A 27,755-nucleotide genomic window follows, 5' to 3' on the forward strand; every position below is an offset into this window, starting at 1 on the left:
GTCCTGTGCATCTCTTCCTACCTGCTACACCAGAGGTTTGATATTGGCTGTGAGAGAAGAATCTAGACCCTGGGGGCTGACAGTAAGACCCAGTAAGGCCAGTGTAGCGGCAGAGCCTGGAACATGTTCTGTGAGAAGAGCGTTAATGTGGGATGCCCCCTCTTTCCAGTGATATGTGGGCACTCATTACACCTGGGCAGCGTGGTTTTATCAGCCTGGCTGATCACTCATTGCCTTGGAAGCCAGGGTAGGGGCTGAGAGAATGTGGTGAGTCTAGACGGAGGGATTGCGGCTGCAGAAAAGTCGGGCCAGAAAGGCTTGGCGCGCAGCGAATTTCAAGGAAGCCTTCAGAAAGAGTCATTACGAGAAGACAGTGCTAAACTGAGCAGGAAGGAGCGACCGAGCCAAGTTCAGAATCCCCGGAGGACTTGAAGAGGCCGATCAAGTCAGTGCTTGATGCAATCGGCCCTTTCTTTCTGGAAGGATCTGACTGTGCTGAAGTTTGGGAGAGTCATTTGTTTCACCCTCTTTCTCCCCCCAACAGGGACCTGACACAGATGTGTAACCACCGGGAAGGCAGCAAATTCCAACACCTGCTGACCCTGCTAATGACTGAACACCCCCAGGATGGGCGCATCGGCTCAGCGCCTGGGCAAAGGGGGCCAACTCCGTCAGGACGACACAGGGTTGGCTTTGCAGAGTCCCGGATCATTAATCGGGGAAATACTGCTTTGTACCTGGGAAGTAGGGCCTCAGCGAGTCTCTTACCTTCGACTGGCCGGTGTTTGTTAGGGACATAAACGGATTTCCTGTAGCAGGGAGCGTTGACATTTTGGAGCAGCCTGGTGTGAGCTCATTTATAGATGGGAAAAATTTGTTGCCTGAGACATTACTGAAAGGCTTGCTTCCCAGGCTGGCTCCTCTGTAAATGACTACTGGTTTTATATTGTGCAGCCGTTGGTTTTCCATGCAGACACTTTGCTGATGTGAGAGAGTTCAAAGACTGTGAATGGAGAGCACTCCTTCACAGCACCCCTTTCCTTTTCACTACCTGCTTCCTCAGCGTTGGCATCACTTCTAGTCGTTGTTGGGGGTGGCAATGTTTTCTGAGGCTTTGCCCAGGCACTGTGGTAAGACCCTCATCTCCTGACAAGCCAATATTAGGAACCAGACTGACAGATGAGGAAACTGAGTCTTGGAAAGATTCAGAGATTTCACTCATCCCGGCTTTTCTTCACTTGTATTGCCTGCCTGCCAGTTTCGGCATGTTAGAGGGCAAGGTGCAGGATGAGGCCGTCTCTTGGCATTTAACTCAGAACAGGACCCTTCTGAGTTCTTTCATCACTCAGTTGATGTGTGATGGGGGGGCGGTTGCTGGGGGGGGCCCTCCTCTGCCATCCTGGAACTGTGAGACCAGCTACTGCTCATGGCCCACGTGCAGACACACATCCAGGTCAGATCTGGATTTTGCGGGTTACATAAAGTCATGGCTCTGGTTCCACACAGAGGGCTCTTCACTGATCTCATCATATGCACGTGCTGAAAATGTTGGTAATCTTCTGTCCATCTGCACTGCAGATGTTTAGAACCCAGTTTCGTAGCTCTTTTGGAAAAATAAAGAAAAATGGGAAAGTCTGTGTCTTCCCCTCACGAACCTGAATATCATTTTCACTTTCAAGATAACGTAAAAAATATATATTTCATTCGCGCGCCACAGCTAGAAAACAAAAAGCACCAACCACCACCCTCTTAACCCCATTAATCATCTTCTGCTATCTCTGTTGCAGATATAACCCTGGAAGAACCTGGCCTGTTCTCTAGCTGTCATTTGTGGTGATAACCAGGCAAGATTTCCTCAGAGCAAGTGCTGATCACACAACTCTCTGAACCCTTGAAAAATCAACACGAAGCCATCATTGTGGGGCATACTCAGGAATTATTTAAACCTCTTGATAGTCACCGGGGTTGAAGAGGTTTAAAAAGAAAGTGCGACAAACCGTGTTCGGTGTCCCTTCCCAACGTGGGCTCAGACCACCTGCATCAGACTTGCATGGGCTGCCGGCCAACAGTGAAGTTTTATGGTCTCCAGGGAAGCCTCTTGAACCAGAATCTGTTTGGGGGTGAGGCACTGGGGTTTTAGAAGGCTTTCCAGGTCACCCCATCCCCTTTGCTATTTTCAGAGCTCCTGTACTTGACAAATAGAATCAGAATAGAATCCTGGCCCTGTCATTTCCTAACAGCGTGATCTTGGGCAAAACTATTAACTTCTTGGTGTTCCAGTTTCCTCATCTGTAAAAGGAAAATAATCCCATTTCCCTAGAAAGCGAAACTGCCTGGTAGGCACGGTTCACATAGCTATTGTTATTACCCATGTATCGCTATGGTAAAGCGGCCTCTCCGGACATCACTGGAGCTGCGAGTCTCCTAAGATCACTCCACACTTTACGTCAATCAACTTTTCACAGTTATTTGAAGCGGAAGGAGGGAACTGATGGGATGGAAGAACGAGTCACTTGGGGAAACAGCAATCACCTGTGGCTTGAAAGGAGCGCTCTCTTTCAGGACAGCTGTTTCTAAGCCTCAGACATGGTTGGTCAAACGCTGCTGCTGGAGGGCTTGTCACAGATACAGGTTCCAAGGCTTCACACCATGCCTGCCCAGTCAGACCTGTGGAGTGGAGACCCAGAATCTCTCCACATCATAAGTTTCCAAGCTGATTCTTAGAAAGCATAACTGGGCAAATATAGCCCAGAGAACTAGTGTTTTATTTCTATAATGACAGGTCATTCTTTTCTTCCTTCCAATCCAAACACTTAGTCTAAGGAACAACTAACAGTGATAATAAATAATCAGCCACAATAACGGTAACATAATATAATAACGTAATAACAATTACTGAGCCAGGTATTGGTGTAAACATTTCTTTTTTAAAATTTTGTTTTTTAATTTATGTATCTGGGAGAGAGACACTGAGAGTGAGAGAAAGAGGGAGAGAGAGAGAGACAATGAGCATGCCAAGACCTCCAGCCACTGCAAACAAACTCCAGATGCATGTGTCACCTTGTCCATCTGGCTTATCTGAGGAACCAAATCTTGTTCCTTTGGCTTTGTAGGCAAGTGCCTTAACTGCTAAGCCATCTCTCCAGCCCCAACATTTATTTTTCTTTTTGCAGTGCTGTATATAGAATCCAGGGCTTCACTACATCAGGCAAGCACTCTACCAATGACTTCTTTCCCAGCCCTATTTTAATCTTTTTTTTTTTTAAGTTTTTAATATATTTATTTATTTGAGAGAGAGATACAGAAATAGGCAGGTAGTGAGAGAGAGAGAGAGAATGGGCATGCCAGGGCTTCCAGCCACTGCAAATGAACTCCAGATGTGTGCGCCCCCTTGTGCATCTGGCTTATGTGGATCCTGGGGAGTCAATCCTGGGTCTTTTGGCTTTGCAAGCAAGTGACTTAGCTGCTAAGCATCCCTCCAGCCCTTTTCTTTTTTCTTTGCTTTTTGAGTCAAGCCCAACATACTGGTATTCTTCTTCTTTTTTTAAAAAAAAAATTATTTATTTATTTATTTATCTGAGAGCGACAGACACAGAGAGAAAGACAGATAGAGGGAGAGAGAGAATGGGCCCACCAGGGCTTCCAGCTTCTGCAAACTAACTCCAGACGCTTGCGCCCCCTTGTGCATCTGGCTAACGTGGGACCTGGGGAACCGAGCCTCGAACCGGGGTCCTTAGGCTTCACAGGCAAGTGCTTAACCGCTAAGCCATCTCTCCAGCCCCTTCTTTTTTTTAATAAGAGAGAGAGAGACTTGGCGCACTAGGGCCTCAGCCACTGCAATCAAATGCAGACCTGTGTGTCATCTCGTGTGCATGTGTGACCTTACATGCTTGTGTGGGACCTGGAGAGTTGAGCATGGGTCCTTAGGCTTTGCAGGCAAGCTAACCACTAAGCCATCTCTCCAGCCCCTTTGTTTTAATCTTTAAATGCACTCATTCTTTAATTCTCACAGCAATACTCGAAACTATCACCATATTGTTATATCTACATTTGATAGAGAGAAAACGCAAGCCTAGGAGCCCGTGCCCTTAACCAGGGAGCAACAGGGCATTCTCCTACCCAAGCAAAGAGCAGAGGAGTGAACAAACTCTGCCCTTGCACTCAGGATGGCTCTACCTAGTGGGAGGAGGGAGCAGGGCTTGATGCACGTCAGCCTGCTGGGAAGAGAGGGGTGAGAAAAGGAGAGACGTGGATGCATTTCACATACACTCTTCAGCATTCTCTCATCAGGTTGCTTCAAATGGATTGTGGCTAGACTGAGGCACCGGTCATGGCCCCCTTTCCCAACCCCTACCCCACTGTTAGAAGAGCTGACCCTCCCTCTGGACAGGAGAGGGAGCTGCGGGCTGGGAAGAGCTACATCTGCGCTTCTGAAGGGAAATGGAAGGATTTCCCGCTTGGAATCTCCCAGGCTCATTTTCCATGGTCTCCCTTCTTTTTCTCCTCTTGTTCTTCCTTCTTTCTCTTCTCTCCTTCCCCTTTCTCTCTCTCCCTCTCTGTCTTTTTCCTCTCTTACTCCTCCTCCTCCTTTTCCTTAGGCCCAGATTTCATTTTTTTCCTGCTAAAAGTACTTTTCTTAACAACAGTATCAGCTTTTTTAGACACTGACTATAAATAACTATAGATAACAATGAAATGATCAACTAGAGAACCATCTTTTTTTAAAAAATATTTTTGTTCCTTATTTTTATTTATTTAAGAGCATAGAGAGAGAAAGAGGGAGAGAGAGAGAAAGAGAATGGGCACTTCAGGGCCTCCAGCCACTGCAAAAGAACTCCAGATGCTTGTGCCCCCTTGTGCATCTGGCTAATGTGGGTCCTGGGGAACCGAGCCTCGAACCGGGGTCCTTAGGCTTCATAGGCAAGCGCTTAACTGTGAAGCCATCTCTCCAGCCCACGAACCATCTTTTATTTTTTTTTTAAAAAAAGCTATTTATTTATTTATTTATTTGAGAGTGACAGACAGAGAAAGAAAGAGGCAGATAGAGAAAGAGGGAGGATGGGTTCACCAGGGCCTCCAGACACTACAAAGGAACTCCAGATGGGTGCACCCTCTTGTGCATCTGGCTAACATGGGTCCTGGGGAACTGAGCCTCGAACCAGGGTCCTTAGGCTTCACAGGCAAGCACTAAACTGTAAAGCCATCTCTCTAGTCCAACTAGCGAACAATCTTATGAGCCTTAAGTTTAGCGAGAGTTCCACCTCTAAGGGTTTGTTTGTCTTCTCTTTCTGGACATTTCCAAACTGAGTGCTCTTTTAGAACATGCAAACCAACGTCACCATGCGGATGCAAAGCCTGGGCCTCTCAAGCCTCCACAGACTATGGAGTGAGTATTTAGCACAACACAGTTCTTTCCTTTCAAATATAGTCTTATTTCCAGGAACCCTAACAGAGCTAATTGGAACCCCCAGGCTTCATTTTTGTTTTCCTTTGAAGAATGGAATCCTGTTAAATATTTGTATTATTATTCTAAAATATGCCCTTCTTTGAGAAACAGATGTTAGAAGAGGATGCATTTGAAACTGAGAAGAAATGACTGTAGCAGAGAATAAATATTTATTTTCACACGTTAGGGCCCTCTGTAGTGGCTTCCCGTAAGAATTTAGCAATGAGCGGAAAGTTGAATAATAAATGAGCCTGTTGTTTATGTGTGAAAATGTTATTCCTAAACCTTCCGCCATTTGAAGGGGCATGCATTGTGAGCGCTTTCCACTAGAGCCAACCGAATCTGGGCAAAGTCAGTGGTAGGCGCTTGCCTGACCATACTGGTAATCAATAGCAGGCATCTGTAAAGGGGATAGCCAGGACTTTCTGGCGTTTTCTGTGGTCAAGGCAAGGGGCCAGACTCCCACTGCCGAGGCGGAGCAAGCCATTTTTCTCAATGCCACCAGTGCTGTGCTTTCTGTATCAGGCAACATGTGCGGCCACATCACCTCGCCACAGATGGGGCAAGCTGAGATTTGGAGGATTTCGATAATAGTCAAAGCGGAAGGATTTTGGATGTTTTCTTTTGCGGAGAGCTGATCTTCCCTTTATCCTCGATGTGGTTGCTAAAGACCAAATATAGCAGCAGGGAAACACAGTAGCTCTGTAATTAGTTTCTTCTTGTCACTCCAAACCAATAAGCTAATTGTTTTGTTTATTTGTTTGGCTTAACAGATTGTGCTTTATTTGCAAGCCATTAAGTTATTAATAAGTGAGACAGTCTGAGTTTCACAAATATATCTGAGTAGCTCACAACTCATTTAATGTTTTAATATAAAGACGACAATCTGTTTTAGGCGAAACACATGATTTCACTGAGCTCTCCTTACCTGTGGGCAGCCCATCTTTCCTGACACCATGCACTGGAGCACACAGGGGAGTGGGGAATGGGACTCTGCAATCTGCCTTTATTCAGCTCTTGGCTTGGAAAGCTACTCCGGTGTCCCAGCTTTTGTCACTGGGGGGAATTGTATTGCCAATCCCAGAGGAATGGTTCCAGCCTTAGATGAGATATTACACACCAAGCGCTTTACATCCTCAACACTTGGTACGTATCAGCTAGAAACTGAACAGAATCAGACAAAACTTCGACCCTGTCCTTGGCTATGCCTTGAAAAGTCTCTTGTAACAGTGTAATTATTGCACAAAAGTAGAGAGTGTATTGGCTACCTAATGGAACTTAGCAATAATATTGAATGTTACTGTTAACTCCCTGTTATACACTGACTCAGGCTGAAAACATTGTTCTACACACAACACACAGGGCTGAGATGTCCCCACCAAGGTTACGTTTATATTATGTCTTGTATTGGCACTTCTTGTTTCCTTTGATTAATTGATTGCCAGTGTCACTTCCTTTTTTTAAATTTTTTGTTCATTTTTATTTATTTGTGAGTGACAGAGAGAGAGATAGAGAGATAGAAAGAGAGGGAGAAGGAGGCAGATAGAGATAGAGAGAGAGATAGAGAGAGAGAGAGAGAGAGAGAGAGAGAGAGAAAGAGGCAGATAGAGAGAGAGAAGGACAGAGAATGGGGGCGCCAGGGCCTCCAACCACTGCAAACTATCTCCAGACGCGTGCGCCCTCTTGTGTGTCTGGCTAACGTGGGTCCTGGGGAATCGAGCCTTGAACCAGGGTCCTTAGGCTTCACAGGCAAGCGCTTAACCGCTAAGCCATCTATCCAGCCCTGCCAGTGTCGTTTCTTTTGGTTAATACTGCAAAGGCATGTGGGGCTCGCTGCTTACTTTCTTCGTGTACCGGCATTATCGAGTCATGTTAAACAGATCTGTTATTAACAAACACATACTATATATATTGCTCCTATTGCACCAAGGCCGATTCATTCTGTGAGTTTCCTCACTTAAGTCTCTTGCCACTGATTTAAGCATTCCTTTTGCTAACATTAAGAGAAGCTGAAACTTGGAAAGGTTCAACCCTACGTGCAATGGCTGGGAAGATCACTCCCTTCGTAAGGTGCTTGCCTTGCAAGCCTGAAGACCGGAGCTCCAGCCCCAGGATCCACATAAAATGGTAGGGATGGTGGCATGGTCCTGGAATCTCTGTACTGGGAGGGCAAGATGGATAAATCCCTGGGATTGCTGGGTAGCTCAACATCACTTAAGTGGTGAAAGGACCTCTCTTAAAAAGAGATGGATGGTATTTCTGAGGATGACACTGGAAGTGATTGTGGCCTCTCCATGTTCACACTCCTCAGTACCCATGCCCACACACCTGTGTGTACACCTATCCATGCAGCTGTGCCCATACACATGTGAACCCATGCACACAACACAGACACATGCTACTGTGTTAACACTTACACATCTAGCAAATGGTAGATATTCAAAACTAATGAAGTTCAGCTCAAAGTCCATGTTCCTCATTAGGTTAGGGCGAATGAGAACTTAGCCTTTGAGTGCTACATTACATCAATATTTAAAAGTTTCTGTAACTAACCCAACACTTTATTAATAATTTGTTTACTTGAGAGAGAAAAAGAGGTAGAGAGAGAGAGAGAGAGGGAGAGGGAGAGAGAGAGGGAGAGACAGAGAGAGACAGAGAGAGAGAGAGAGAGAATGGGCACACCAGAGTCTCCAGCCACTGCAAACGAACTCCAGACACATGCACCACTGTATGCATCTGGCTTACATGGGTCGTGGGGAATCGAACTTGGGTCCTTAGGTTTTGCAGGCAAGTGCCTTAACCGTTAAGCAATCTCTCCAGCCCCCAACACTTGGTTTGTATTACTTACTTTTCCTGCATAATATTGCATTATCTATAATCTCATTCAACTTTAACGTTGTTTAGCCTCTGTACAGCTCAAGGTTCTCTATGTTCCAAATGTTTTCAGTACAGTGCAAGGCATATATAAAGATAACTAACTGTTGGGCTGGAGAGATGGCTTACTGGTTAAGCATTTGCCCGTGAAGCCTAAGGATCCCGGTTGGAGGCTCGATTCCCCAGGACCCACATTAGCCAGATGCACAAGGTGCGCACGCATCTGGAGTTTGTTTGCAGTGGCTGGAGGCCCTGGCGCTCCCATTCTCTCTCTCTCTTCTGCCTCTTTCTATCTATCTGTCACTCTCAAATAAATAAAGAAAAGTAACGAAAAAAAAAAAACCTAAAACAAAACAAAAGATAACTAACTGTTGCTAACAATCCTGGGAACTTCTATCTTAATGGCAAAGGAGTAGGCATAAAACCTGGACACAGATGTCTACAGTATGAGACAGAATGAAAACACCATTATTGAGATACAACTAATGATAGGAATTTACAAAACAGAAAAAGCTGATGACAGCAGCATCTCCCCCATGTGTCTTAATCGATCTTTGGCTTGTTTGTTGATGAATATGTTTTAATGGCTCACTATCACTGCTTTTGGTGCAAACAGCTTATCTTTCGGCGATAAGTAAGAATCAATGTAAAAGGATCCAAGCAGGGATGGGGCAAGCAAATGCTTTCTGATTTTGCTGACATTTCTCCAGGATGTGACAAGGAGGACAACCTCTAACAACCAGAATAGGCGGAAGCCTGTGCTTCTTATGTCTGTTGAATTTAACGTGACAACCAAAAATTCATTCATTCATTCATTGTAATGCCCAATATATCAACTTTGTGGAGTAGGGTTATGCAATCATTAATTGAAGCTTATATTCTTTAGAGACTATAGACCTGCCTATAAATATAAATACAAATGTAAATATATAGCCCATGATAGAAGGGATAAATAAACCATAGAACAAAACCACTGTATTATCTCACAGGATGAAGAAGTTATTTCCATTGAAGAGACCAGGAAAAGTTATAGGGCAGGAATAGTTACTAGCAAGAGTCAACCTCGGGCTGGAGAGATGGCGTAGTGGTTAAGCGCTTGTCTGTGAAGCCTAAGGACCCCGGTTCGAGGCTCGGTTCCCCAGGTCCCATGTAAGCCAGATGCACAAGGGGGCGCACGCGTCTGGAGTTCGTTTGCAGAGGCTTGAAGCCCTGGCACGCCCATTCTCTCTCTCTCCTCTATCTGTCTTTCTCTCTGTGTCTGTCGCTCTCAAATAAATAAATAAAAAATTAAAAAAAAAAAAAAAGAGTCAACCTCTATGAGTTGCTAGCCAAGTTGCAGGCTTCTGCCATCGTATGTACAAACTCTCGCAGAAACAATGTAAGGCAGCTGCTGTTTTTTTGTACCTTCATCCTCTTTCTTAGTTTCCACAGAAGAAAATCACAGCTTAAAGGGATTCATTAGCTTGCCGGAGAATGCCCTGGACTTTGGGTCTGCAGACTGGCTCTTTAACCACACAGCTCTGTACCCCACCAGGCTGTGCCCTGGAGGTGGTGGCAAGCAGACTTCCCACATAGCTAGCAGAACAAGCAGAGAAATGGCAGTAAGAGGGGCTGATGATGGCTCAGGGGTTAGAGGCACTTGCTTGCAAGGCCTGATGGTATGATTCACCAGTATCCACATAAAGTCAGATGCACAAAGTGGCACATGCATCTGGAGTTTGTTGGTTTCAAATGCTTGGTCTCCAGCTTGTGGCAATTTTGGAACTGGAGTCTCATGGAGGTGTGTGGTTGGGGGAAGGTTTGTGAATATTATAGCCAGATTCCCTTTGCCAGCATTTGGCATACTCCCCTGCTACTGTTGTCTACCTGATGTTGGCCTGAAGGTGATGTATGGCTTCTGTTCATTCCACAGTTTCCCCTGCCATCATGGAGCTTCCCCTCAAGTCACAAAGCCAAAAATCCCTTTTCCTCTCTCAAGTTGTATTTGGTTGGGTACTTTGTGCCTGCAATGAGAAGGTAAATACAAAAGTAAAATTGGTAACAGTTGGATGGGGTTGTTGCTGCTAAAAATCTGTGTAGCTTTTGACCTCTTGGAACTGATTTGTGGGAGGAATGTGGAAGGATATGAAACCTTGGTCTAAGAGATGCCTTGCAATGTTAAAAGCAGAGTTTCATGGGCCATTCTGGTCAGAGTTGAAAGAAATGACTCAGTAAGAACTATGAACTGTGAAACTTGGCTTATGATGGGAAAAAATTACTTTGTAGAGACTGGTCTTGAAGCAGTTTGTGTGAGAGGCTTGCTGTGTTCTGTCTGCCTTGTGCAGAGTTGCATTGCATAGAAATGGACTGGTATGAGCAGAAGGATATGGTATAGAAAGAAATGAAAGCTTTGGACTAATGGCAACAGCTCACTTCACCAGCAATTAATTGAGAGACTACAACCATTGAGAGTGGGCCAGCTGTTCCACACTGGGGTAGCAGTAAGAACTTAGAATCTTTTTAACCTAGGGGGCCCGAATGCTGAAGGAGTGTCCTATTCTTCAAAGTCAGGTTTATTCCCCCATGGATTAACAAGTTGGTAGCTCACCTGGTACTATGGAACATAACAAATTCAAGAAAAGGAGAGTTTTTCAATTTGCAACTTGGTTATGTGTTTTGGAAATGATCACAGGCAATGTGAAGCAGATTTGCTGGATTACCTGTGTGGAGCCCCAACAGAGCCATGAGGATGAACTGTGGGCTACAATGGAGACCCTTGGGTTTTTGAAATATCAGGACTATGGAATGGCCACAAAGGAGAGCTGCAGGCTTGGGATGATTGTTGCCAGTCTGTAAGCAGCTGAGCTGAGCTGGAGGGGCAGAATTGGAAATCCAGACCTTGTCACTGGTTACAGATGCTGGACTTGGAGCTATGGGACTTGATGTTTGGCTCTGTATGCTTTAGATGTTATGTTGGTTCAATCTTTCTTTGCTATGCCCAGTGCTATCTATTGCAGTGCGTATGTTTATTCTGTGCCATTAATATTATTATTAATTTTTGGTTTTACAGCTAAAAGTTAAGAGGCCTTGGACTATGGGGATGTTTTAATGGTATTGGGATTAAGAAAAACTATGGGGACTTTTAAAGTTGGATTGAGTGCATTGCATCTTATATAATGTATGGCTATCAGGATGTGGGGGTCAGGGGTGGAATATAGTGGTTCGAATTAGGCATCCCCTGTAAACTCATGTGTTCTGAATGAAATTTATAAGAAAACGAACAGGCTTCGAACAGATTATACAAAGAAAACTCACATGAACACAGAAAGACAAGCATCACATGTTCCTAACCTGGAATAGCTTGAGTTGCAGGCATGACTTACAGGCAAGTCGAATGACAGATATTGAGGATGGCAGGGTTTAGGGGAAGGAAATAGGAGGTCAGGGGGAGATGTACACAAATAAATCCAAAATGAGTTCACAGAGATCTATGAAGTTCCCAAAACCACATAGGCTTCTGTCAAAGCTCTTTTCTCTTTTTTTTCTTTTCATTTCTTTCTTTTCTCCTCTCTTTCTTTTCTTTTCTTTCTTTCTTTCTTCCTTTTTTTTTTTTTTTAAGTAGGGTCTTGCTATAGCCCATATTGACCTGGAATTCAGTATGCAATCTCAGCATGACCTCAAACCCATGGGGATCCTCCTACCTCTGCCTCCCAAGTGCTGAGATTAAAGGCATGTGCCATGATGTCTGGCTGTCAAAGCTCTTTATTATCCATTTGATGTAAAATGTAAGACTGAATTGCTGAATACACCGCACGTTGCTGACACAGAATATGGACAGATTTGGCTGGAATCTGGAAGGAAGCCAGTTCCCAGAGGGTTAGCAGATATAATGCTGGAAAGCACTATATGAGTTGCTGGAGGAAAATGGCCAACAATGTTGTGAGCAAGCAGAGGACACTGCTATATGAAAGCCACCATCCCGAGAAGACACTCACACCTGTGCAAAGGTGACACCCAGACTAGGTGAGTAATCAGTATCTTTCTGATTGGCTAAGAGATCCACTCTGTGGAAAGGAGTCCATGGCTGGAAGTAGGAATCTAGTCAGAATCCTATGGAGACCAAGTTTATCTACTACAATGAGAAGCTCCCACGAGTTTTTGGCCCAAAGTGAGGCTATACCCATAGGAATTTTTCTGAATTAACAATGCTTTCCCCCTTCAATCTATGCTTATCTTACTCTTCATTGGAGAATCTGTTTCTTTTTTTCAGAAAGCAGGGAGAACAGAGGACAACCAAATTCTACCAACAAGACAAAAAAGATAGCTGACTCCCTAGAATGAGATGAGCCACCCCTTGCACAGTTGCCTAGGTGAAACCACAGAGGAACTGGCAAGATGATCAAGAGTGCTGCTTCAGGGCTTAGTGGTTAAGCACTTGCCTGTGAAGCCTGAGGACCCCGGTTCGAGGCTCGATTCTCCAGGACCCACGTTAGCCAGATGCACAAGGGGGCACATGCGTCTGGAGTTCATTTGCAGTGGCTGGAAGCCCTGGTGCGCCCATTCTCTCTATCTGCCTCTTTCTCTCTCTCTCGGTCATTCTCAAATAAGTAAAAATAAACAACAACAACAACAAAAAAGAGTGCTTCTTCCATGGTGAGCCTGATAACCTGCCCAGGGTGATGGAGACAGACACTGAGATTACTTGAAATGTACTGAAGCAGAAATCTAGAAGCTGTTAATAGCTCAGTACTAAGGTAGACTTAAAACACACCCACCATGGCTCAGGGAACTTTGCAGAAGAGGGTGTGGAAAGATTGTAAGGGCCATAGAGTAGGAGGGAATATCCAGGGGCACCCCCCCCCCAACAATGACTGGTGCTTTCATAACTCATAACCCCATGGTGAATACCAGTAGCTCACTGAGGAGGACCCTCAGTGGAATGGGGGCAGGGAGGATGGAAATGATGATAGCAACATATGTTGTGTCCATACAGACATTCTATTTATTAAAAACAAGACCTTTTAAACAGACAGGTTCTTTCATTAACCTGGATCTCACCAACTCTGCCAGGTTGGCTAGCTAGAGAGTCCTAGGGATCTCCCTGTCTCTGCCTCCTCAGGGCTTCATTTGCAGTTGAGCATCACCATACTCTGTAGTCAGTGCATACTGGCGAGCAAACTCAGCTCTTCACCCTTGCAAGGCAGGCACGTTACTGACTGAGCTATTTTTCCAGCCTGTTGCCTATTTCTTTTTAGCACCAATTAATGCTTCATTTTCTACATGTGGTAATTTATCTCTCCATTTTGCTTCTGGTGAAATCTTACTTTCTTCTAAGATTTGGGGAAACCACACTGGCATGGCGGTCTTGTTTCCATATTCACAAGAAGTGAGTGCGATTTCTCACAGCTACACATCATAGATCTCATTTTGTGTTATCATTGTCTTGGATTTTGGTTATTTTACTTGGTGTTCGTTAGCATCTTCCTTTCATTGCATGTTCCTGATGTCACCTGCTTTGGACCGTCTTTTCATATGCTTATTTCCCATCCAAACATGCCCAGTTAATGGTGACTTCTTCCCTTGATTCCATTATTTACTACAGAGCAGACATTTCTGATTTATTATTTTGTTTTATGAGAGAGAGAGACAGAGAATGAATTGATGCACTAGATCCTCCAGCCACTGCAAGCAAACTCCAGATGCATGTGCCACCATGTGTATCTGGGTAACTTGGGTTCTGGGGAAATCAAACCTGGGTCCTTAGGCTTTACAGGCAAGTGTCTTAACTGCTATGACATCTTTCCAGCCCACATTTCTGATTTAAATGAAGCTGCTGTTGCATCTAAAAAGTCATCACTAGATCCTTTGTACAAGTTTGTGCTCCTGTTCCTTTCTAGGAGTTTTACAGCTCTCAGTTTACACTTTAAGCTGTATATGACCCTTTTGAACTAATATTTTGTAAAGAATGTATTTTTTCCCATTTTTTTTGCTTTGGCTCACACATTGTTTCTCTTGTTTTCCTTCATGCTGCTGTAAAGAATCATGGAATTTATAGATATAAGTTTATAAATTTTTGCAATGAGCTTTCTCTAGTTTATCAGCCATGTGATTATAAGAAGTCCCTAAGTTGTTTAAAGATGTCACTTAGAGTGAAAATTTGCTTGCTAGGCAATTAACAATTAAACTATAGCTGGCTAATGGGGTTTCCAGTGTACTTTACTATAAGAGTTATAATAATGGATAATATAATAATGGATTCATGCTTTTGAAAATTATCAGTTAAATTTATAATATACTCCACACATCCCTGTTTTGGCTCCTTTGCCCTCGGTAGGACAGTGTGGTGGTTTGAGTTAGGTGTCCTCTATAAACTTAGGAGCTCTGAATGCAAGGTTCCCAGCTGATGGAGAGCTGGGAATTGACACCTCCAGGAAGCAGTGTATTGTTGGGGGCGGGCTTATGGGTATTATAGCCAGCGTCTCCTTGCCAGTATTTGGCACACTCTCCTGTTGCTGCTGTCTATCTGACGTTGGCGAAGGACTGATGTCCAACTTCTGCTTATGCCATTATTTCCCTTGCCATTGTGGAGCTTCCCCTTGGAGCCTATAAGCCAAAATAAACCTCTTTTTTTCCCCCACAAGCTGCTCTTGGTTGGGTAATTTCTACCAGCAATGTGAACCTAACTGCAACCGTAAAGACTTCCCCCTGGCCACTTTGGGCTCCTCCTGCCCTTGAATGAACAGGCTGAGAAAGGAGTTACAGTGATAGCAGGGGTGATTGATCCAGACTACCAGGGGGAACTCAGACTGCTCCTCCCAACGGAGGTAAGGAAGAGTATGTCTGGAGTGCAGGAGATCCTTTAGGGCATCTCTTGGTGTTACCATGCCCTGTTGTCAAAGTCAATGGACGACTGCAACAACCCAATAGAAGTAGTGTGAAAAATGGCCCAGATCCTTAAGGAATGAAGAAGGTATGGGTTACCCCTCCAGGTAAAGAACCAAGACCTGCTGAGGTGCTTGTGGAGGTGGAGGAAATACAGCACGGGCAGCAGAAGAAGGCAGTTACAAATACCAGCTAAGGCCACGTGACCAGTTACAGAAACGAGGACAGTAACTGGAATGTTTCTGTCCTACCTTGACGCAGAGTGTTTGCACCTATCTACACCAATATTTAGATTCTATCACTAGCTAACTGTTGACTTTATTTTAGACCTATTATGTTAGAGGCTACGCATTCCTCAAGGAGCCTTGCTTTGTGTTGGGGGGCAGATTTTGTGGTTCTGGTTGTACGTGGGATAGTTATGCCATGTTAGGTGGAATTATGAGCTTGTTACTGTTTTCATTTGAAAATTAAGCATGATGTAAGGAGATGCGATTTGGTGTCAAGTTGACCAGCAGTGGACTTGTGATAGCTCAGGCGCTGCCAACTCGATCTGTTTAGTAATGCGCAGAATCCCCTTGCGCATGGCTCCAGGCAGGCTTCACTGCAGGAGGAAGTCCCGCCCCCAGCGCGCCCCTCTCCCAGGGGACTTGATAGAGGAGGCTGGGGGCGAGGAGAGCCCCTTCCCGCCTCCCACTGGGCCCGGAGCTGCCCCGGCCTTCCAGCGCGGACTGGAGACGGCGTCCACTGCGCCCGCGGCTGGCACCGGCTCCTCAGGAAGCTTCCAGGCCTCCGGCGCCACGTGCAGCGCCGGGTCGGACCGCAGGCCTCTGGCCACGTGGACCGCGCGGCCGCCGCTTCCCGGATTCTCGGGCCTGCAGCTGCTACTGGACTCCCGTAAGCTCATCCAGTACATTCCCCTCTTCAAATAATTCATTCTAGCAGTTCTGTTCCTCTAGAGAACGCTGGCTAATACAGACAGGTATGAGAATTAAAATTTCTGTGTTTTTGGTGGAAGATAAATTAGTATGACACAGAGTTTTGCCTGTTTGGCCTCTTATGCTCATTTGGCATTTTTCTTGCTGAAATGACCTGGGAGAACGGGCCTTTGCAGTTTGGATTAAATGTGACGTATGACACACTTTGTGGAGTCCATAGCTGATGCTTTGTGACTATTGGTATGTGTTCCATGAATGTAAATGTTCAGAAGAATCAGTAAAATAAGTAGTAACAGTAATGTAATGCAGAAACACACAACTAACCAAACGCACTTTTAATATTTTATTTTATTTATTTTAGAAAGAGAGAAAGAGGGGAAGAGAGAGAGAGAGAGACACAGAAAGAGAGAGAGAGAGAGAGACAGCGAGAGAGAATGTAGGTATGCCAGGACCTTCAGCCACTGTAAACTAACTCCAGATGCATGCGCCACCTTGTGCATCTGATTTACATGGGCTCTGGGGAATCAAACCTGGGTCCTTTGGCTTTGTAGGTAAATGCCTTAACTGCTAAGCTATCTCGCCAGCCCTTAATCTTTTAAAAAATTTTATTTTATTTTATTTATGAGACAGAGAGAGTCAACCCATTTTTTTAAAAAATATTTATTTATTCATTTGACAGAGAAAAAGGGAGAGGGAGAGGGGAGAAAGAGAGAGAATGGGCATGCTGGGCCTCCAGCCACTGCAAATGAACTCTAAATGTATGCACTCCCTTATTCATCTGGCTAATGTGGGTCCTGGGGAATCGAACCTGGGTCCTTTGGCTTTGCAGACAAATGTCTTAACCACTAAGCCATCCCTCTAGCCCCCAATCCATTTTTAATTGAAAAAAATTGGCGCTGAGCACATAAAACTTAAAATTGTGTGAAGTGATGGTTAATGGGTCAATTCAGGCACGAGATGTGCATATTCTTGCGCAAGCGTTATTTTGGTGTTTCTATGGAGTGTTTTGGTAAGATCCCCATTTAAATTGCTGGACCCGGCAAAATGTGTTGTCCTCCCTGTACTGGATGGGCATGAAGGTCTGAATTGAACAAAAGGACCAAACTGCCCATATGTAAAAGATGGTTCTTCACCTGTTTACTCCAGAGCAAGATGTCAATGTCTCTCCTACCTTCAAACTCAAATTGAAGCCTCGGTGCTTCTTGGGTCTTAAGCCTCTTGTTCTTGAGAACCGTAGCACGGGCTTTCTTAGTTCTCAGGCTTTTAGAGTCAGACTGGAACTGCACTGTTGGTTCCCTTGGGCCTCCAGTTTGTTGACCCATGTGCGGATCTGAGTGCTCTCTGGCCTCTGCATCATGGGGACGGTTTCCTATAATCAACCTTTTAACAATACATACCCTACTGGTTTTACTCTGTAGAGAATCTTGGCTTTGGGTTTGTTAGCCTTTTAATGCTAACAATTGCATTTCTTTTGAAATGTATAAAAGCGGCCAACTGATATTTAAAGAAAGCCCATTCCCAAGCAAATACAACAGAAAGCTACTCACCCTTAAAAGATAACCGTTTTATTGTGGAAATAGTGGAAAAGAATTTAGGAAACTAATGAAAAACCATAAAAATACAAATTATTCTCAGCTAGTTGGTTGTGTCTCCAAGTATATTCTCAATTATTAATAAAGTTAACATCTCTCTTTAAGTATAAGATAGGGAAATGGTCACTCACCAATCTTCTACCAGGGTTAGCATTAGAATAGCACTTATTTTTTTTTCTTTAATGTAATTGTATTAAAATTTTACTGGGGGGAAATGTCAATTCCAATTTTCGTTGAAGTCCTAAACTCTGTTGTTGAATGGCTACATGTTCAGTTCCCAATATTTGTCTGCCATTAAAGAAGCAAATGCAAGACATACGTGTTAAGCTCTCAACAGGATGAGTATTAACCCTGTCTGCTTTATTCACTGTAATGTTCCAAGAACTTTTTTCTTTTAATTAAAGCATTTTTGGAGTAGAGATAGATGCAAAATTGAGAGGAAGGTATAGACATCTTTTGTAAACCCCTCTGTCACCATTAATTGCTTTCCTTGAACCTCTGTGGATGCATCTGTATCCTCCAACATCTGTTTATATTAGAGTTCAGTCAGTGTTACATGGATTTAGCCAAGGATAAAATGACATTATAGTGTTTTTGAGGGGTGGCAAGTCCTAAAATCCTGTGCACTCCCCTTACTGGCCTTCTCTTCTTCTCATCCTTGGCAACTGCTGTTGTGTTTATCATGTCTGCATTGTTTATCCAGGCATTTTTCAGTGTTTCGTACAGAGCTCTTGAAGTACTTATCAAGGTAATTGACAATTTCCAGCTTGACAAGTCATTAATGAGATTTTTATCCCGTTTGTTTGGCATAGTGGGCCATTCTCTTCTTTTGGAAATGTCTCTTCATTTTGGCTTATTATTATCTTTTCTTTTTTGTTTTCTACTGGGTGTCTTCTCAATAAGTTCCCTTACCTTTCTTTAGCACTTGCAGAGCCTTTATGTTGATCTACTGTCTTGATGAACTCATCTAATCCCATAGTTTTAAATACTATCTAGATATTGAGACTTTAGATTTTTTTTTTCTAGGCTTGATCTTTTTCCCGAGTTCTAAACTGTATATAGTCTCTTGATGTTTTACTGAAGAATAATTATAGAGAAATCTATATATTTGATAATGCCTTCATGTCCTCCACCCCAACTCTAGTCACTGCTATTCTCCTCTGTTTATTTGAGCTCAGCTTCTTTCTTTTTTTTTTAAATTATTTTTATTTATTTACTTGCAAGCTGAGAGAGAGAGGGGGAGAAAGGAAAGACAGAGAGTGGAGGTGGGAGGGAGGAAGTATAGGTTCACCAGATCTCCTGCCAGACACATGGGCGACTTTGTGCATCTGGATCTACGTGGCAGACCACTAGGCTTTGCAAGCAAGTGCCTTTACCTGCAGAGCCATCTCTCAGCCCTGAGCTCAACTTCTTTAGACAGTGTTTGTCTTAGGCAGAGGGGGACTGTTCCTCAGGGTGTGGCTACTCACGCTGTGGCTCTTACCGTTCTCCAGCCCCGTCTTCCACAATGTTCTACTGGTCTTCTGTTCCTCGACAGAGCTCAAATCTCTCCTGCCTTTGTACCCAGAACTTCTGCAGGAATATGAATGGGTTTCAGCAGCAGGCTCTCAGAGACTTTCCTTCTGAACGAAATCTCAGGTCCTCTTTCCCTTCTAGTCAAACCTTACCTGATCCCCTTTTATGCACTTAGTACCACTTGAGTAGTTTTAAGAACATATTCGTTTGATTCTTGTCTTGGTGTCTTCTTTCTCTGCCTTCCACTGGCCAGCAGAGGACCGAGGTGGAAATGGAAACTGTCTGTTGGGTCCACTGTTGAATCTCCAAAGCTAAGACTAGTGCTGGGCGTGAGCCATGCCTTGAATGAATAGGTGAGTAGCAGGTGACTGGCTGACTGAGCCTGAGTGACATTTGTAGAACCCCGACGCTTCATGTGTAAGTGCAGCATGATGACGCAAAGAGAGGGGATCTGGGCCCCTAACAGTCCGCACCTCAGCACACACCCACCAGCAGCCGTTTACCGAAAGGCCTTCCATGGGAGAGACACTGAGCTACTTGTAACATCACTTACTTTGAAGGTCACAATCTGTCAGTCATTTCACCCAAGTTTTCAAACTTTCTCAAACGAACAGTTATCAGGTAAAACACTTTCTAGTTCTAACCCCTGCAAAAATCAGTGGAAATAAGCTATTTCAGTTATTTGTTTCCATATATACCAAATTTTGTTCTTAAGGTACCGTTACTTTATGGAGTCTTTGGTAAATTTAAGAAATTCTGAAGCCACGTGTTAAAATTTTACTTTATTTTATTTTTTGCAAAATCACAACAGACATAGTAAAAATCATGCTTGTTTTTTTTTTTTTTTTTGGTAAATTTATATATTTCAACAAATCACCAATGACACCATCTCCATTTTTAGGAGCATAAAGTTGGTCTTGTGTTGTGTGTCTAAAAATATAACTAACTGGTCAGAAAAGGTGATCATTTTGAGAAGAGCTTATTAAAAGTTAACACAAATTAAATCGGGATACATATATGTGCATGCTGGTTGTTTCGAGGGTGGAACCCAGGCCCCGAGCATGCTAATTATGGGCTCTGCCATGGGACCACGTCCCTCGCTCTCCTGCGAACATGCTTTTATGGGTAAGCATATTTGAGCCCAGAATACTTGTGAGACTATAACCCAACAGCATGTAAAGAGAGAACAGTGCTAGGTGCTTGGCCCTCTCTTCATCATGTGATGGGTCTTGGGTTTCCCAAGTATTTGCTGACATCTGTAAATAGCAAGTTCTCTAACCAAGCATGAGAATAGCATTGATCAAAAGGGATGAACATGCATCTAGAAGGTTCTTTGATGGGAATCACATTTCCATTTATCCAAAGAATAGTAGAAGCCTTCCCCAAGACCTTCTATACCACAGGCTTTTGACTTGATTCTCAGTTCCAGGCATGAATTTCTTCCCACCAAGTGAGCCTCACACGTGGTCAGAGAACAGGTGATCACACCCGTAACTTATGTGTTGTTGCTGTGGTGGGCACATCTTTCTTGTCTGGTTGATTTTGTAACATGTAGGATGCACTGTTTGTTCGCTCTACTGATACTCCTACTGAGGAGGGTCCTCAGTGGAATGGGGGCAGTGGAAAAGGGGAAAAAAAGGAGAAGAACCTGATGGTAATACAGAAGAAGCAAAAAAATAATATAGAATGGTGAAATCACCAGTAAACCCACACATGCACAGAGAATTCTTCCCTAGGATAGCTGCATCCTAGCGCCATATATTGTGACTCACACACACATATCCCAACATATGGTGTTCTAGCACCATATATTGTTATTTTTGTCTTGTCTTGTTTTATTTTACTTTTTGTGTGCATGTGTGTCGTGTGCCTGCATGCATGTTTGCGTGCGTGTGGGCACATATGTGTGCGTGTGCCTATGTTTGTATGTGCACGTGGAGACCAGGGGTTGATGCCAGGTGTCTTCCTTCATTGCTTTCCATGTTATTTATTGAGATGGGCAGTTCCCTTGGCCCCAGAGCTTGCCTGTTCGGCTAATCTACCTAGGCAGCTTGCCCCAGGGACCCCCTGGCTCTGCCTCCCGGGTGCGGGGATGTGCAGGTGGCCTTTCATGCTCACTCAACACTTACGTGAGGGCCGGAGGTCAAAAACCAGGTCTTCACATTTGTGTGGAAGGGCTTTACCCACCGAGCCGACTCTGCAGCCCCTAGCTTGCTCTTGCTGGACATGCCGGCCCAAAACGTCTTCCAGGACATCAGGGCTGTGCCACCCTGAGCCCAAGTGAGTCTCCGAAGCATCGTTGCTCCTTCCTGGAAGAAGACAGTGGGTGGAAGCAGGTGGAGACAGACACGGGTTCCCAAGTGGTTCCCACTGATGTTCGCCATCGCTGCTCCAGATGCTCTGGTTTCCCTTCTGTCATAAAGTGAGTAATGCATACCTGGTGTGGTGGCTCCAGTGAGGAAGCTGAGGCAGGGGGATTGCTTAAGAACAGGAGTTGGGGGCGATGTGGACAATATGATGAAATCTTGTCTCAAACAACACAGCAACACAGCAGGCCACTGAAGAAGTGAATAGCACATGCTCAGTGGCGGTGACCACGAACTGATTCTGGTCTTAGCGCAAGATCAGGATGCATTGCAGGGTTTATGAAACTTCATTTACGACGGTACGAGATGGTTTCCAGTGAGAGCCTTGAGAAGGTCAAAACTAGCTCGCTGGAAGCAAGCTTCTCTACCCTGCAGGCAGAGGGCCCCAGGTTTAATTACCAACACCTAAAAAATACTTTCTAATCTTACACGTTTTGTTGTAAATTCATAGTGTAGTTTTCTCAATAATGTCTGGAATTTTGCTTTAGTTAATTTTGTCTAAAAGAAAAAAAAAATCTCATGTTGCGTCTAATTTGATCTGTGTCATTTCTGCATTGGTATTAAGAGGGCAAGTATTGTGACCTATTTTATATTGAACCCTCTCCAAGGAGCATTTCCGCCACCCTCCTGTCCCCTGTTCTTGGATCTAAAAGTGATAGTAAGAGGCGTCCTTTTGCAATCTCCCTTCAAGCCATTACCACCCCCTTCCTGAATCCTTAGAATTATTGAGACAAAGGCTGAAAGCAGCGATGAGACCTTTGCCACAATCCTCTCTAGCACCCTTGACCCACACTGGCTTGCTAAGTAGGCCATCTCCAAACTCATTTTGACCAGAGGAGCATTCCCAACCGGATTGATGACCCTAATCATCATCTGAGAGACCCTGCGGGGTGCGGGGACAAGCAGCCTCACACTGCCTGTCTCCAGGGAAACACTCGACAGCGCAGCCAGAGCCACGTGAGGAAAGCAGGAGCTGCCCAGGTCTTTTGCAACCTGTTGCCCAGAGCAGAGGCCTCGAGCTTTGCTGCCGGGCCACCCTACACCGCCATTGGTTTCCAGCTCCCTGGATCAACAGCTGAGCTCGGCTCACACTGGGGTCTCTGTGCAAAGCCTCTGCAGGCCGCTCGCCCTCCGCGAACGGTGACATCATTGTGAGAGTGTTTTTGTCTCCTATCCAGTGCGGGCCTGTTTACCTGACCCTGGCCTGGGATTGTGTTCCAGGTGTCTCAGGGCCATCATGGTCTGTACCGTCTTTCGTGGGGACACGCCCTTCTGTGCAGCGGGACCCTGCTTTGTTTCCAGTGTCTTGAAATCCCCCCTTATCCACACACTGCTCATAAACCTGGGGACAGAGCTTGCCTCCCATGCTGTCCTCCTGTATTCTGCTGGCCTCCAGATATGTGAAACCTGCCAGCCACTTAGGTGTGGGGACTCAGGCTGAGGATCTTTCAGGAGCTTCCTGCCAGTGTTCTGCTGCCTAAGGGTCTGGCCAGGATGGCTAAGTTGGGTCAGAGCTGAAAAAGTAGTTGTCATTATACTTTCTTGGTAAATGCAGTTAAAATCCGTGTCTGGAGGTCTCTAGATTTTTTGTTTGTTTGTTTGTTTGTTTTCAAGGTAGGGTCTCACTCTGTCTCAGGCTGACTGGAATTCATTATATAGTTTCAGGCTGGCCTCGAACTCAACGGTGATCCTTTTACCTAGTGCTAGGATTAAAGGCATGTGCCACCATGCCTGGCTTTTTTTTTTTTTAATTGTTATTTTCTGCTCACTAGCTGTGTGGGCTCCACAGTGAATGCTAATTTTAAAAAATGGAGACTCTTAGGGCTGGAGAGATGGGTTAGCTGTTAAGGCGCTTGTCTGTGAAGTCAAAGGACCCAGATATGATTCCCCAGGACCCACGTAAGCCAGATGCACAAAGGGGCGCATGAGTCCAGAGTTCGTTTGCAGTGGCCCTGGTTCACCCATTCTCCCTCTGTCTCTTCACCATCTCTCTCTCTCTCCTTGCAAATAAATAAAATAAAAAAAAAACCCCTCTATACTAAAAAATGCATACTCTCAAAATTGGTAGTCTTCAATTTTACAATTACAAGTATTTCTCTTGCTAAAATATTTCTGCATTTTTCTCTCACATTGACAACTAAGAATTAGAAACTGAAACTTATAAAACTGCACCTATAAGATAACGTCTGAATAATCAAGACTAAATTCAAGCTGCTAGAGTATATAGTACCTTACTTTTCTGAAAGACTCATCTCCCAAAAGTTACTTTTGATAAGTTTCTCATGATGTTGCAGTAATTCAGCTGAACAAATTTCTTAAACTATCTCCTATGTACTTCTGAGGTGAAAGGTGATATATGTAAAATGCATAGAAAATGGTTTCTCCAGTTCACGTCATTCGCCATCTAATTAGAATATACTAGTATAAGATTGTATGTATGAGTGTGCATATAAGACAGTTAGATAATAACTTGGTCATGACACTGAGCCCAGTAGGAAGTTACAATATCACTATCATTTTGAATAGTTTCTTCAGTGTCTGGTTATTTTCCTAATTCTTTCATCTCACCTACAAGACTATGACTCAGCTTGGGGAAAAAAAAATATCTTCAACAAAACAATTGTAAACCAGTGACATTTTTTGGCATCCACTATTATTGCTTTTCTCACCACATAATAAAGGGCAATGTGTTCCCTCATCCTCTTCTTAATCTGGAGTCGCCGAGCCATTTCCCCCCCCCCCCCCCCCGGCTTTTCTGACTTTCTGCCACTGGCATCTCATTTCTTATTTTGGTTTTCCTGACTGCATTCCAAAAGGCTGACCCAGAGTCCAGGTATTCTGTTTCCCAGGAAATACTGTTTCTTTCTTTTCTCACCTTGCTCTGTAGCTTCAGGCTTAAATTTTTATTCACTAACATGTGCATAGTTCCACCATCATGTCTATCTAAGGATGGCTTAAGGTACATACATATTTACTTTCTCCAGAAACTTGTTTTTTGCACTTTATAAAGTTGTCAACATGATTGAAACATCCTTCTTAAAAAATACCTACAGATACAAATCCACAAATATCATTGTCAGAAAGTGTACTATAATAAACACTGAAACTACATCCTTAGTTTGAAATTGCTATCTTTTTTTTTTTTTTATGAAGTCACACACAAAGAAACTACCTCATGTGATATTTAATGCTTTTGTAAAGAGTAAACTTTGGAAAAAGGAGTCAGAAAGTATGCCCAGCAGTAGTAATGGAAAAGGAGTATGGCACATCATGAATCAATACAAGTTTATTTTTGAGGAAAGCAAAATGACCAGCACAGACAATGAAATGAAATGTTTCAAGCACTATAAAATGTATTGAGTTCCAGAAACCAGATAGTTTTGTGAAAAAATGTCCTTCACATTCATTTTCCCCGTGATAATAAACAGTGGGAAAATGTACTAAAATGTAGGAAAAAAAACATATTTTGAGAAGAGTATTAAATCAGAGAAATGATAGCATCATAATTGGTTCCATAAAAAAAAAATCACTCTCACAAAAGTACAATTGATACAATCAGGATGGAGCTTAAAATGGTGCATCTAGCTACCAGCAACCAATGAGGAACAGCTGAGAAGTTGCATCAGCGAGATTCAGAAAATTCTCTAGATGAAAACTCTAACAAGCAAACTCCGAAGTCACTCCGGCACACACAACCAGGATGAGGTTTCGTATTGTGAGCCCCCATTGACTCCTCTCGTGTGCCCGCTGACAGCCCGCCGTGGCCCTGCACCAAGGAGCCCTTCTGAGGAGCCTGGAGGTTTCCCCTTCTCTCCAGAGACTAGATCATTTACTACCATTGAATTCTCTTCTATTGGTCTTGATCTATTTATGTGGCATACTAACAGTATTGGTTTTATTTCCCAGATGCTGTTTGGAGCCTGAGTAAAATAAAACAAATGTATAGGCAAAGTGTAAACATGCACACTGTCCTGCCTGGTAATGTAATGATCGTGATGTGGCTTAGGATTTAATGGTTTAAATGGTCAGAGAGATGTATGCATTCCACTTAAATTTTGTTCTGTCTAGAAGGATAGCCTTCTAACTGCTGATTATGAATATAAAAGTATCTGATAATTATATCCAACTTACTATTAGCACATGATTTAAATTATAATCATGAACTCCAAGGATAGTTTTCAGAATCCAATGAGTTAATATCTGTATTACTAACTTTTAAAGTTACTGTGATAAATAATGGATTTCATTACAATATTTTTGTGCTTGTGTGTCATTGTGTTTTGCTCATATTCATCTTTCGGGTCTCCACTTAGAGCATCTTTCTTCTTTTGGTGCATTTCTCTCCTCTTAGCTCTGGGAAATTTTGGAATAAGCAAGGCCTGACTGCCCTTAGAGCCAAAAAATGCCCTTTAGCACCATTTGATTTCAGCATTTAATATTTTACTCACCTTTTTAGGTTTCTGGTCTCTCCTACTTCTTAAAAGGACTCAAAGGAATTTTATTTTCTTGCCAACTTAAGAGTAATTTACAATGAGTAACTTTGACATTTTATCCACTTTTTAAAAAATCATTTCTATTGAGAGAGTTGATTGGGATATCTACATCGCTATTTTGATAGAAAAGTCAATATATAATATAATATGTTTAACATTTTTTATTGCTAAGTGCACACAATTCATTCTAATTCTTAGCTCACTGGAAAGATTTATCAATATTTCACACATGGCTCTTTTCTTATATATTGTCATTCTCCATCCCATGTATTTTATTTTTAATATTTGCCATCTTGGAGATCAAACCCAGAACCTTGTGCCTAATAGTTAAGTGCTTCTGAGCTGCAATTCCAGCCCCTTACTACCATAAATACCTGTTAATCCTTCTTCCAACATGAACACTAGAATAGGCAGTTGAATTCAAATCTTTCATGGCAAAAACCTTCAATGACTCAAAATTATTGTATTTTATTTTTATATTTCTATTTTAACTGTTGTTTTTTATATTTCACTATAGTCCCATAAATATATGTATGTTTTAAAAATATTTATTTATTTATTTATTTATTTATTTGAGAGAGAGAGAGAGAGAGAGAGAGAGAGAGAGAGAGAGAGAGAGAACACCAGTGGCTCAGGACTTTTAGTCACTGCAAACAAACTCCAGGTGCATGTGTCACCTTATGCATCTGGCTTTACATGGGTCCTGTGGAATTGAACCTGGGTCCTTTGGCTTTTCCAGAAAGTGCTTTAACTATTAAGTTATCTGTCCAGCCACAATGCATGTCTTTTAATTTAGTTATATTAGGATAAAATTCATTTGTTATAAAATTCATCCTTCTGAACATATGATTCAACAGTTGCAGAGCATTCATAGAGTTGTGCAAATATTATGACTACTTAATTTTAGCAAATTTTATCAGCTCAAAAAAAAATTCTGCATCACATTTCCAGGCTGGCATTAAAGGCATGGGCCACCACGCTTGGATCACCGTGAGTTTGAGGCCATCCTGAGACTACATAGTGAAATCCAAGTGAGCTATTACCATTATGTCTGTGTTGGTGTGCTTAGGGTGTTCATATTTCTTTGCATGCCTGTTTACCTTTCTTTATAGTTTTTTCATCATTTTTTGGATTGCTTAATTTTTATCAGCCTATCTTCAAATTTTCTAATTCTTTCTCCAATTTAAGTCAACTGTTGAGCACTTCCATGAATTTTTCACTTACACTTTTCAACTTCAGATTCTCAAGCTTCTTTCTTTTTCTAGGTAGTTTTAATCTTTTCACTGTTTTTTTGCATAATATTTCATTATAAAGAACTTTGCTTAGCTGGTCATGGTGGCACAAGCCTTTATTCCCAGCACTCGGGAGGCAGAGGTAGGGGAGCGCCGTGAGTTTGACGCCACCCTGAGACTACAGAGTGAATTCCAGGTCAGCCTCAGCTAGAGTGAGACCCTACCTCAAAAAGCCAGAAAAAAAAAAAAAAAGAACTTTGCTTATTATACGTGATTTTCCTTTAGTTCTTTGAAGATGTTCATAATGGCTCATTTTAGAGCTTCATCTGTTTTACCTAGTTACTCTCAAAAATGATTTATGTTAACTGCTTTTTACCACACTCAACATATTTATCATTTTCCCTAGTTCTTTGCATGTCTCATATCACTTTCTTGGGGCCT

This window comes from Jaculus jaculus, chromosome 18 (genome assembly GCF_020740685.1).
Source record: "Jaculus jaculus isolate mJacJac1 chromosome 18, mJacJac1.mat.Y.cur, whole genome shotgun sequence".
NCBI lineage: Eukaryota > Metazoa > Chordata > Mammalia > Rodentia > Dipodidae > Jaculus > Jaculus jaculus.